General features: G+C 39.7%; 1 non-coding gene across 1 annotated transcript; it reads right to left on the bottom strand.

Annotated features, from left to right (window-relative positions):
• Nucleotides 1-4,952: 4,952 nt before the first annotated feature.
• LOC141694287 (small nucleolar RNA R71) lies at nt 4,953-5,059 on the bottom strand. The gene has a single exon (XR_012563607.1). It is a non-coding gene; the product is annotated as a small nucleolar RNA R71 (small nucleolar RNA).
• Between the last annotated feature and the right edge of the window lie 8,831 nt (nt 5,060-13,890).

The raw sequence follows: 13,890 nt of genomic DNA, 5'->3' as shown, positions 1-13,890 counted from the left end.
AGTTAGTTAGTGCAGTATAGCAAGCTAGTACCAGGCAAGTGTTCTGAACTTTCTCGAGATATATTGTAGTTGATTGATAGTCTTGTTTTATATCGCAAGTGCTTTGAAGCACTGAACCCAAAACCCTGATTCCAGTTATTGATCTTGAGCCGTAAACCTTATTCTTTCTAAACCACTGATTGTTGTACACCCAAATACGAACCACAAATATACGATACTACTTCACAAATACATACAAATTAAATACCAAACACTGAATTGAATTACTTACATACTTAAACCATTGTACCTTATGCTTTGAAAGACCAATTCCTGGTAACCCTGATGCAATATCCCATATTTTCAAATATTATTATTATTATTATTTGGAATTATTTATGTGCATTTTTATGTGAATTTTTGTGAATTATCTGATAATTGGAATTGATGCTTTGGATGTTTATATATGATATTATTTGAATATTTGAATTTTTATATGTCCAGAATAAAATATAGATAATTGTGATATTTTTCTGGTAATTTTTGGACTGTTAAATGATTTTATAATGATTTATGAATTATTAATTATTTTCTGAATAATTACAAAATTATTTTATAAAGCCGGGAATCGTCCAACTTCAATTGTTTTTACATTTTTACAACCCGAAACTCTTCGAAAAACTCCTTCCTAACCTAATCTGGTAATTCCGGACATTTTCTGTGTTTTGACTTTTTCGATCCGGATTACGATTTGACCTGTGCGCGGCCCGGCGCAAGATTTTCGATACAATAACCATTTCGATAAATCAACAAGACCCGTATTCTCGAGAGACGGGATACTTTTACATTATTTTCGTATATGGTGTTTTATGAAAAGCCCGGTTTTGATAATTATCCATATATGGTATTAAAATTGTATCGTTTTATAGTTACTTAGTGGCTAAGTAATCTATTTTCGGATCCGATATGATCCAATAGGATATTCGTTACGTGTTTAAATTGTATTTATATAAATCGATCCGTAATTTGGGTACGTGTTTACTTGCGTTACTCGTTTTATCTTATTTTATATGCATTTGAAAGCATTTTATGTATTTTCGGGGTTTTCTGTTAATTTAAATATCATTTCTGTTTTTCAAAAATAATCGGACCGGGACCCCACCGGGACATCAAAGCCCACAAAATTCGAGTTTTTATTTTTTTATAAAATCAATCGTATTTCAATTACCCAGGATTTCTGCATTTCCGAATCATTCACAATTTTTGGGGAATTTCGATACAAATTTTGTATTTTATCGTTTTTAAAATTATTTCCCGTAATTATGATTTTGGGACTTAATTATTTTAATTATGGGAATAAAAACACCCTTAATTTATTTTGGGATGTAATTTCAGTAAAAATATAAATACCAGCAGATTTATTATTTTATTCATTTTTTTATATAAAATTTCAGAAAATTCCTAAAACCCAAGAACAAGTTTGAGGGTATAATTGTGTTCTTGACACAAATCCAATGATTTTGAGAGCGTTTCTGATCCGTATTTGAAGCTTGAATAACCGATTTATAGCTCTTCTCGAGCCCTTCATTTTGATATCAATTTCAAGAGTCGAGGTGGGTTATTGATTAAAGTCGATATTTTGTGTTCTTGAGTCGAATTTGGGTTATGATTTCTGCTAGTTGTTGGATGATTTGGATGTTATAATTAGCTTTATCATGTCCAGAATAGTCGAATTAGGTATAAAATTGTAGTGTTTGAATTTGGGAATGATTAAGTCGAATTCTTATTTTTTTTTGGATTTTAGTTTCGAATTCCTGAATTATTTACTGATTTTTGAATGTTATTGTTGCTGGGTTTAGATCGTAGGTGTTGCAAGCTTTAATTTCAGATGTTATACGTTGAATATGGTTTAAAATATGGTTTAAAATATTCTGCTTTCAATAAAAATACTTTTGAGACCTAATTTTTTTTGTATTGAAAGGTCGTTTGATTTGCGAATCATTCTGAGTCGATTTTTTAGGCGATAAATCATATTTTTGACCCGATTTCAGTTTTAAATGTACCGAGTTAAACCTTTTAGTGAACCGAGTCATATGTGATATGAATTATGTGATACGTGAGTTATGTGTTTACTTGTTATGTGAATTACGTGTGTATGTGGATCAAGAGTCCTGTGTTTGTCTGTTATATTTATGTGTGGGCTATCGTATGGGTAGACGATAGGATTTTGACGCGCAATTTGTCGAGTGATTATCGTTTAGACAATTAAAGCTATATCTTTTAATTATAGATACAGATCTCTCGAGCTGGTCGGGACAAGACGTTGGATAAAGAATGAGATGGAATGGTATTGGATATCTGGGTTCTAGCAATCACAGGAGTAGCATATCAGTAAAGTGTTGAAAAGGAAGATGATGATGCTTTGAGACAGAATGTCAGAATAGATGCGTCTTTGCGAGTGTGACTAACTACTAAAACCCAAAGGCAAGTATATCTATCATCACTTATTTTTTAAGTGATATTTATTTTGAATCTTATCATGCAAGAATTGCTTTTCCTATTCTCAGTTTAAAATCGATAAATGTTTTACATATCGTTGAATTAAATAATTCTATTTATACAAATACTCATCTGCTATTCTATGTTCAGAATAGTCAAGTGATTTTACTTATCCAATTATCGGATTTATAAATATTTTGGATTTTAAGAAAAGTGATTTGGTTGTGAATATTCCTACCCAATAATTGGGGGAATAAAATTATTTCGGGTGTCGATTATCATGACCCCATTTCAATAAAAGGTTTTTAGATTGGATCATAATTGCGTAAGTGACCGGGACGGACGGTTGATAAGTGGCATTTTATACCACTTAGAACGTCTTAAAATGGCTTAAATTGGTGTCTTGAAATCAAGTATTTTGTGTATTTGATGCGTTTTTCTAGTGTTTATGCATTTCAGGGTATTAGTTGCATTTCGGAGGAGGAATCATCAAGAATAAGCCTTGGCATGTGTTCACCTTTACGAGAGGAAAAGAACGGGAAGATTACGGTGAAGAAACGGAGGAAACATGGAATTTTTCCAGAAGGGTCCTGCGCGCCCGCGCAGCAATGCTGAGCGGCCGCGCAGCAGCCTTGCGCGCCCGCGCAGAAATGCTGAGCGGCCGCGCAGGGTCGGGGAAAAAGATATATTATTTTAGACTTCTACTTCTGTTTGGCTTCCACTTCTATGTAATCTGAGTTTTATGGGACTATTATATAGGTAGATTTGAGACGTTTTTCACAGAGTATTAAGAGGAGATATGTTTTAGATTGTGTTTTGCAAGAAGCGAAGGAGATAAGGAAGAAGACCGATTTAGCACACAGCAACGAAGATGAAGCATATATTCTTGTGATTCTTGTTTCGTTGTAACGTTGGATGCTAGTTTTCTTGCTTTGACTTATTTACTCTTGTGACGTACTCTGTTTTAATATAATCAGTTTAGTTATTATTTTCTTGTGTTTGTTTATCATGATTTCATATGAACCCATGATGGCGATAAGTTCTATTATGGGCTAATCGTGATCATGGGGTTGCAACGGATTTATTATGGAATTCTTTAGTTAATTGTTTAATACTTTAGTATGTGATGATTGCATGATATCTAGTATTGGTTGTGCGTATTCGTCTTATGTGCGTCGCGAACATATAAGATAGGGTGTTAATCTCTTGTGAAGCGACGGTGGATCTTGAGATTTAGAACTTGCCATGCTAGCATAGGTTCATGTACGTTGTGCATGATTAGTGGGTAACTCTAACAGTTTTATTTGCCCTATGTAATCAAAAAGGAATAACTTGTGCTTAAATCGTTGTGTTGTCAATTTCTGTAGACATATAGGAACTCAACATAATTGATGACTATTCAACTTCTATCTTAATTGTGGATGTTTGGTAGAATGGTATTAGTACAATGAAAGTTGGCTTTTATTAGTTTTGTGTTATTCGATTATATCATCACTGTCACATGCTAAAGGTAATAACTATGGCTATAGAAGGAAGTAATAATGAAGTTGTGATCTCATGAGTGTTTTATTATTGATAAATTGAAGTGTTAGTTAAGTGGTTAATTAAGTAGTTAATTATAGTTAATATTTAATCAACAATTTTAAGTGTTATTATCTTAACATTGAGAAGTAGTCATACATTGGTGAGTGAGTTAAATTAGACAATAAATTAGTCTGAGTCTCTGAGGGAACGAACTAGAAAGTATTCTATATTACTTGCGAACGCGTATACTTGCGTGAATATTAGTGCGTGATTTCGCCCTAACAAGTTTTTGGCGCCGCTGCCGGGGACTCGGCGTATTTGTTTAGTTTATGTACTTACCATCATTGGTCATTAGGACTCAGTGATTAGGACGTAGTAGTTAATTACTCTTTTCGGTTGTGTTTCAGGTACTTTAGCAAACGTTTATGCAAACTCGTTCTCGTGCTCGCAAGAGGACCTTAGATACAGCTGAGGAGAAAGACGAAGTTCTTGATACACCGGAGAAGTTAGATTTTGAGGATTCGGATTCAGGAACTGAGCAGAAAGAACCAGTAAACATGGGAGATCGTATTGTTCAAGCTGATCCAGCTCTTATGGATTTTTCTCGGCCTAAAATTGATGACATTCAGTCAAGCATCCTTCATCCGGCTATTCAAGCTAACACCTTTGAAATCAAGCCGGGCACTATTCAGATGGTGCAGAATTCTGTTTCTTTTGGAGGAGCGGCAACTGAAGACCCCAACATGCACATAAGGAATTTTGTCGAGATCTGCAGCACTTTTAAGTATAATGGCGTGACTGATGAGGCTATCAAGTTGAGGCTCTTCCCATTCTCACTGAGGGATAAGGCTAAAGACTGGTTACATTCTGAACCAGCTGGGTCCATCACTACGTGGCAAGATCTTGCGCAAAAGTTTCTGGTGAAGTTTTATCCAATGGCGAAGACTGCTGCTATGAGGAGTGCTCTTACTCAGTTTGCGCAGCAACCTACAGAATCTATGTGCGAGGCTTGGGAATGCTACAAGGAAATGTTGAGAAAATGTCCACATCATGGAATGCCGGATTGGATGGTAATCACTGGTTTTTATAATGGTTTGGGGGCCCAATCTCGGCCCATGCTCGATGCAGCAGCTGGAGGCGCCTTATGGGCTAAAAGCTATACTGAGGCGTACAATCTTATCGAGACGATGGCTGCAAATGAGCATCAGAACCCAACTCAGAGGATGACATAAGGCAAGGTAGCAGGTATTCTGGAAGTTGATGCAGCCACCGCTATTGCAGCCCAGCTCCAAGCGCTATCAATGAAGGTTGATTCTTTGGCTACGTATGGAGTTAATCAAATAGCTATGGTTTGTGAGCTTTGTGCAGGTTCTCATGCTACGGATCAGTGTTCTCTTGTCAACGAATCTGTTCAGTATGTGAATAATTATCAGCGACAACAGCAGCCTGTGCCAGCGACCTATCATCCTAACAACAGAAATCATCCAAATTTCAGCTGGGGAAATAATCAGAATGCTATTCAGCCACCATATCAGCAAGGAGTGAGTAAACAGTTTAACCCACCTGGATTCCAGCAACCACAACAGTATGCTACAAGACAATCATATCCTCAACAGGGAAGTGCAGCTGCACCTACTAGTGCTGATTTTGAGGAACTTAAGCTGTTGTGCAAGAGTCAGGCGGTTTCTATCAAGACCTTGGAAAATCAAATCGGTCAATTAGCCAATGCAGTGCTCAATCGTCAACCTGGCACTCTTCCCAGTGACACGGAAATACCAGGCAGGAAGGAAGCTAAAGAGCAAGTCAAGGCTATTACCTTAAGGTCTGGAAAAGTAGCTGATGCTGAAAAGGCAAAAGAAGTCGAAGCTGAAGTTAGAGATGAAGAATCTAAGCAAAAGGAGAAAGTGGCGGAACCAAAGAAGACTACTGTTGAACACACTCTGCCTGAGGCTAATACAGGGGAGAAACAACTCTATCCTCCACCACCTTTTCCTAAGAGATTGCAACAACAAAAGCTGGATAGACAGTTCGGGAAGTTTCTGGAGGTGTTCAAGAAACTTCACATCAATATACCTTTCGCTGAGGCGCTGGAACAAATGCCTAGTTATGCGAAGTTTATGAAGACTATTCTTTCAAGGAAGGTGAAACTGGATGACCTTGAAACCATTGCTCTCATGAAAGAATGCAGCGCTGTTCTGTAGCAAAAGTTACCACCAAAACTGAAAGATCCAGGAAGCTTCACCATTCCTTGCACCATTGGCAATCTAACTTTTGACAAGTGCCTTTGTGATTTGGGAGCAAGCATTAATCTGATGCCCTTGTCGATCTTTAAAAAGCTGGATCTGCCTGATCCAAAACCCACATACATGTCGCTACAATTGGCTGACCGTTCCATTACTTACCCAAGGGGCATAGTTGAGGATGAGCTCGTCAAGGTGGATAAGCTCTTCTTTCCTGCAGATTTTGTTATTCTGGATTTTGAGGAAGATAAGAAGATTCCCATAATCTTGGGGAGGCCTTTCTTGGCTACTGGCCGTACCTTGATAGATGTGCAAAAAGGGGAACTTACTATGCGGGTTCAAGACCAGGATGTGACCTTCAACGTATTCAAGGCAATGAAATTCCCTACAGAAGATGAGGAGTGCTTAAAAGTGGATGTGATTGATTCCGCAGTTACTTCGGAACTCGAGCACATGCTAATGTCTGATGCATTGGAAAAGGCCTTAGTGGGGGAATTTGATAGTGATGATGAAGATAGCAACGAGCAATTACAATATCTGAACGCTTCTCCCTGGAAGCGAAAGATGGATATACCATTTGAATCTCTTGGTACTTCTGACCTCAAGAACGCTGAAGGGAAGCTCAAACCATCAATAGAGGAAGCGCCTACCTTAGAGCTCAAACCATTACCTGAACACTTGAGGTATGCTTTTTTAGGTGATTCATCTACGTTACCTGTTATTATTTCAGCTGACCTTTCAGGTAGTGAGGAAGACAAGCTCTTAAGGATTTTGAGAGAATTCAAATCGGCTATAGGATGGACCATAGCAGACATCAAGGGGATAAGTCCTTCATATTGTATGCATAAAATTCTGCTAGAGGAAGGAAGTAAGCCAACTGTGGAACAGCAACGAAGACTGAATCCCATCATGAAGGAGGTGATGAAGAAAGAAATTCTGAAATGGCTAGATGCAGGCATCATTTATCCTATTTCTGACAGCTCGTGGGTGAGCCCTGTACAATGTGTTCCTAAGAAAGGAGGTATCACTGTGGTCGCAAATGAAAAGAATGAGCTCATCCCTACTCGAACAGTTACAGAATGGAGAGTATGCATGGATTATAGGAAATTGAACAAAGCCACAAGAAAGGATCACTTTCCTCTTCCATTTATTGATCAAATGCTTGACAGATTGGCGGGACATGAGTATTTTTGTCTTCTGGATGGTTATTCCGGATATAATCAGATTTGTATTGCACCAGAGGATCAGGAAAAGACTACCTTCACTTGTCCATTTGGCACATTTGCTTTTCGTAGAGTTTCGTTTGGGTTATGTGGCGCCCCGGCCACCTTTCAGAGATGTATGATGGCTATATTCTCTGACATGATTGGAAATAACGTCGAAGTGTTCATGGATGACTTCTCCGTCTTTGGACACTCATATGATGAATGTTTAAATAATCTGCGCGCCGTACTCAAAAGATGCGTGGAAACTAATTTGGTGCTTAATTGGGAGAAATGTCATTTTATGGTGTGTGAAGGCATTATCCTTGGGCATAAGGTCTCTAGCAAAGGTCTGGAGGTGGACAAGGCCAAGGTGGGAGTCATTGAAAATCTTCCCCCACCTAATTCGGTGAAAGGAATCCGTAGTTTTCTCGGTCATGCGGGTTTTTATCGGCGATTCATCAAGGACTTTTCAAAGATATCTAAGCCGTTGTGCAATTTACTTGAGAAAGATGTGCCTTTCAAATTTGATGATGAATGTTTGGCAGCATTCGAGACTCTCAAGGAGAGTTTGATCACGACACCAGTTATTACAGCACCAGATTGGACAGAACCGTTTGAGATGATGTGTGATGCGAGTGATTATGCGGTAGGTGCAGTTCTGGGACAGCGCAAGAAAAATCTCTTCCATGTGGTCTACTATGCGAGTAAGACTTTAAATGGGGCCCAATTGAACTACACCACTACTGAGAAGGAGCTTTTGGCTATAGTCTTTGGCTTTGAGAAATTTCGATCTTATCTGCTTGGTACGAAAGTGACAGTATTCACTGATCATGCAGCTATTCGCTATCTGGTTTCTAAGAAGGATTCGAAGCCGAGACTCATTCGTTGGGTGCTTTTACTTCAAGAATTTGAGTTAGAGATCAAAGATAGAAAAGGTACTGAGAATCAAGTAGCTGACCATCTCTCTAAGTTGGAGAATCCCGATTCTACTTCACAAGATAGGACGTTAATCAATGAATCTTTTCCGGATGAGCAGTTGTTTGTAATTCAGGAGGAAGAACCATGGTTTGCAGATATTGTAAACTATCTTGTCAGCAATATAATGCCTCCTAATTTGACATCCGCGTAAAAGAAGAAGTTTCTGCATGAGGTGAAGTGGTATATGTGGGATGAACCATATTTGTTTAGACAGGGAGCTGACCAGATCATCAGGAGATGTATCCCGTTCTGTGAGACGGAGGGGATATTACGAGACTGCCATTCCACGGTTTATGGTGGACACTATGGAGGTGAGAAGACGGCAGCTCGTATTCTGCAAGTAGGTTTTTTCTGGCCTACCTTGTTCAAGGATGCTCATCAGTTTGTTTTAAGGTGTGATCGTTGCCAAAGAGTGGGAAATTTGTCAAGGAAGGATGAGATGCCATTAAATGTGATGCTTGAAGTCGAGGTCTTTGATATATGGGGAATCGATTTCATGGGGCCTTTTATCTCGTCTTGCAATAATCAGTACATCTTGCTGGCAGTCGATTATGTCTCAAAATGGGTCGAAGTTAAAGCTTTACCGACAAATGATGCAAAGGCAGTGCTAAATTTTCTTCATAAGCAAATTTTCAAAAGGTTTGGAACACCTCGGGTAATCATAAGTGATGAAGGATCGCATTTTTGCAACCGTAAGTTCACTTCTATGATGCAGCGTTATAATGTGAATCATCGAGTAGCTACTGCCTATCATCCGCAAACAAATGGTCAAGCGGAAGTGTCTAACAGAGAGATAAAGCGCATTCTAGAGAAGGTTGTTTGTCCGTCAAGGAAGGATTGGTCTTTAAAGCTCGATGAAGCTGTTTGGGCTTACAGAACAGCATACAAAACTCCACTTGGGATGTCACCATTTCAGTTGGTGTACGGTAAGGGATGTCATCTACCGGCGGAGCTTGAGCATAAGGCCTACTGGGCATTGAAGAAATTGAACCTGGATTTAGATGCAGCTGGTAAGAAAAGAATGCTTCAGCTTAATGAACTTGATGAATTTCGACTTCAAGCGTACGAGAATAACAAAATGTATAAGGAAAAGGTGAAGAGGTGGCATGAGAGGAAGCTACATCCTAAGTTATTTGTGCCAGGGCAACAAGTTCTGTTATTCAACTCTCGGCTCCGACTTTTTCCTGGGAAGTTGAAATCAAGGTGGTCGGACCTTTTATTGTCAAAACTGTGTTTCCACATGGAGCGGTGGAAATTTTTGAGAATGATTCGGACCAAGCATTCAAGGTTAACGGTCAGCGGTTGAAGCACTACTATGGGGACATGGCAAACCGAGAGGTGGTTAGTGCCATTTTGTTGACTATTTGAGAAAGATACGGAACGTCAAGCTAATGACGAAAAAGAAGCGATGCGTGGGAGGCAACCCATGAATTGTTGTTACAGGAACCCTTAGAAGTTAATAACCTATCCAAAAACACAAAAAAATCAGAAAACAGGGGCTGAAAAAAAAAATTCCAGAGACCCTCTGCGCGCCCGCGCAGCTATGCTGAGCGGCCGCGCAACTTTCTGCGCGCCCGCGCAGAAATGCTGAGCGGTCGCGCAGCTTTCTGCGCGCCCGCGCAGAAAGCTGCGCAAAGCTGCGCGTCGAGTTCCAGAATTTTTTTTTACAGTTCAGAAAAAAAAAACAACAAACAAAAACACAGAAACCCATCACAGCCCATAAACCCACCAATTCTTTTCCCATTACCCCATGATTTTATCCCTCAACCCCACTCCTAATCTAATTTAACCTACTCCACACCCTATATATACATACACCTATCCTACATATCTCCCACAACTTCCTACACTTAAACCCTCTCATAAACATCAAAAATCAGTTCTTACACACTTTTATTCACAAATCAATGGCACCCAAGAGAGCACGCACTATTGACAGTAGCAGCACAGTTCCTACTGCTGATTCATCAAGGGGTACTGCTACAAGGCCTCGGTTAACTGACAGAGCCGCGGAGGAGGAGTACACTAGGCTGTTGGGGAAGCCGATTCTGAAGGAGAGGGGGTTTTTACCATCAGGGAGGGATGATGAGTTGTTGCCCATGATTGCAGAGAAGGGGTGCATAGCTTTTTGTGAGTCACCCGAAGCAGTACCGATGAGTGTTGTTCGCGAGTTCTACGCGAACGCAAAGGCTGAAAAGAATGGGTTTTCTGTAGTTCATGGGCTGACGGTTGATTATCACCCTGCGGCGATTCACCGTGTGATTGGACAGCGAGAGAGGAAGCCCGAGGAGGAGAATGGTAATGAAAAGACTGCTGAGGATTTTGACTTGGATTTGATTTGTGCGACTCTCTGTCGACCGGGCACAGTTTGGAACCGCAGTCCAGCCAATAATGAGTATCGTCACTTTCCGGCGATCGCCATGAACAGGTATGCCCGTGCATGGAATGCATTTATATGTGCTAATATTTTGCCTTCTTCACATGCACACGAGGTCACAGTTGAGAGAGCACAGCTGTTGTGGGGAATTCTGAATGAGGAATACTATGTGGACCTTGGTGAGTTTATCTACCAAGAAATTCTGAAGATTTTGAGGGGAGCAAAGCATATGAACATCCCTTATGCATCCACGGTTACAAAGCTATGCCGAGCAGTAGGAGTGAACTGGCCGGCTCATGAGCAGTTGCAGTTGCCAACAGCTCCGATAGATTCTGGCACTCTGAATGGGATGCAGGAGTGGACCGGTGGTGAGCCTAAGGAGCATGGGCTGGGTTATCGTCTTCCAGGAGGGCGTCCAGCACGAGGTGCTACTATGGTCAGGCCAGGGCGTGGTGAGGCTAGTTCTTCGAGAGCTCAGGAGGGTGCTGGGATGGGTGATGCCCAGTATAGGAGGCTTTCACGGCGGATGGATGCCATGTATGAGACGCAGAGCAGGTTTGCTCAGGAGCTCACTCTTGCGTTAGGGACTGCTTTTCGAGGCCTTGGAGCTGATATCCAGTGGCCAGTTTTTGGTGAGGACTCTGCATACCCGCCGCCTGATACTCCACCCACTGAGGGTGATGATGATGACTCCGAGTAGGTATACCCTGTGTTCCTTTCTACTACCTTCACTGGGGACAGTGAAGATTTTAAGTTTGGGGGTGGTAGTTAAGGAATATTTTGTGTGTGTCATATAGCTGCATATTCATGATAGTTAGGTCATATAGTTGCATAATTTTTGCCATATAGTTTTTTTTATATATAGCTTTATTTGTTTGTCATATCATATAGCTCATGCATATACCATGATCCCTTTTGCAATGATTTATCGACTGAATTGTGATATTGATGCGAGTGTAGTGATAGCATTAAAGTGATATTAAGTTGTGTAGGTTGATATGCATGCTAGAAGCACTTGTATTGTCACTAAGTCTTAGAGAATGCTTAAGGACTAGATTGTTGTTATAATCTGATTATTTTCGAGGATAATCTATTTATTATGCTTAGAATTTGATAATAGGTTCTTAGTGGTAAAGGCATGAAAAAGAAAAAAAATGGAGTAAAAATGGAATTTATTGCTAGTTGTGGCTAGGCGTCAAATGGCTAGTAGCCGGCTTGCATGTTATGCGAATAGTCTAGGGTTGAGCAAGATGGAGCGAAACGCACTTGCTCAGAGAAAAAAAAATTTTTGCATAATTGATCAAGAGTGGGCTCTTTGGTATTCGAGTTATTAAGTTCTTAGGGGACTTTGTGCCTAGTGACCTAAGGCTTTTAGAGTCTGGGATCCGCTAACCTAACGCTCGTTACATGGATACCATTGTATAAGTCTTTTGTGGACCTCACTCATTGCACGGTCAAATAAGCATTTGAGTTGTAAATAAAAAGCACGATTCCGTAGTAAGCTCCAGAGTAGTGTTGTATATCACTTTGTGCCTAGAATTTTTATTCTTTGTATAATCGTAGGATTGCCTTGAGGATAGTCTAGTCATAGTAATTGGTCTAGTTCCAAAGCATATCTGTTAAGTATTTGCACACACCACGTTTCTGGCGGTATGTCCGTTTGCATGAGTTTATTGATCTTTAGTGTCTAACTGCATTCGTTGAGACGTGACAATTTGGTTGGTTAATTGTAGTAAGGGGGATCGTTGCATTTTCATATAGATTGCATTCATGCATATTTTTATTTGTTTTTGAGTCTGTGACGCTTGAGGACAAGCATCGATTTAAGTTTGGGGGTGTGATAAGTGGCATTTTATACCACTTAGAATGTCTTAAAATGGCTTAAATTGGTGTCTTGAAATCAAGTATTTTGTGTATTTGATGCGTTTTTCTAGTGTTTATACATTTCAGGGTATTCGTTGCATTTCGGAGGAGGAATCATCAAGAATAAGCCTTGGCATGTGTTCACCTTTGCGAGAGGAAAAGAACGGGAAGATTACGGCGAAGAAACGGAGCAAACATGGAATTTTTCCAGAAGGGTCCTGCGCGCCCGCGCAGCAATGCTGAGCGGCCGCGCAGCAGCCTTGCGCGCCCGCGCAGAAATGCTGAGCGGCCGCGCAGGGTCGGGGAAAAAGATATATTATTTTAGACTTCTACTTCTGTTTGGCTTCCACTTCTATGTAATCTGAGTTTTATGGGACTATTATATAGGTAGATTTGAGACGTTTTTCACAGAGTATTAAGAGGAGATTATGTTTTAGATTGTGTTTTGCAAGAAGCGAAGGAGATAAGGAAGAAGACCGATTTAGCACACAGCAACGAAGAGGAAGCATATATTCTTGTGATTCTTGTTTCGTTGTAACGTTGGATGCTAGTTTTCTTGCTTTGACTTATTTACTCTTGTGACGTACTCTGTTTTAATATAATCAGTTTAGTTATTATTTTCTTGTGTTTGTTTATCATGATTTCATATGAACCCATGATGGCGATAAGTTCTATTATGGGCTAATCGTGATCATGGGGTTGCAACGGATTTATTATGGAATTCTTTAGTTAATTGTTTAATACTTTAGTATGTGATGATTGCATGATATCTAGTATTGGTTGTGTGTATTCGTCTTATGTGCGTCGCGAACATATAAGATAGGGTGTTAATCTCTTGTGAAGCGACGGTGGATCTTGAGATTTAGAACTTGCCATGCTAGCATAGGTTCATGTACGTTGTGCATGATTAGTGGGTAACTCTAACAGTTTTATTTGCCCTATGTAATCAAAAAGGAATAACTTGTGCTTAAATCGTTGTGTTGTCAATTTCTGTAGACATATAGGAACTCAACATAATTGATGACTATTCAACTTCTATCTTAATTGTGGATGTTTGGTAGAATGGTATTAGTACAATGAAAGTTGGCTTTTATTAGTTTTGTGTTATTCGATTAATATCATCACTGTCACATGCTAAAGGTAATAACTATGGCTATAGAAGGAAGTAATAATGAAGTTGTGATCTCATGAGTGTTTTATTATTGATAAATTGAAGTGTTAGTTA

The sequence above is a fragment of the Apium graveolens genome, chromosome 10 (genome assembly GCF_009905375.1).
Source record: "Apium graveolens cultivar Ventura chromosome 10, ASM990537v1, whole genome shotgun sequence".
NCBI lineage: Eukaryota > Viridiplantae > Streptophyta > Magnoliopsida > Apiales > Apiaceae > Apium > Apium graveolens.
Note: the sequence above shows the minus strand (reverse complement) of the source record. Positions and strands in the feature narration are given on the sequence as shown.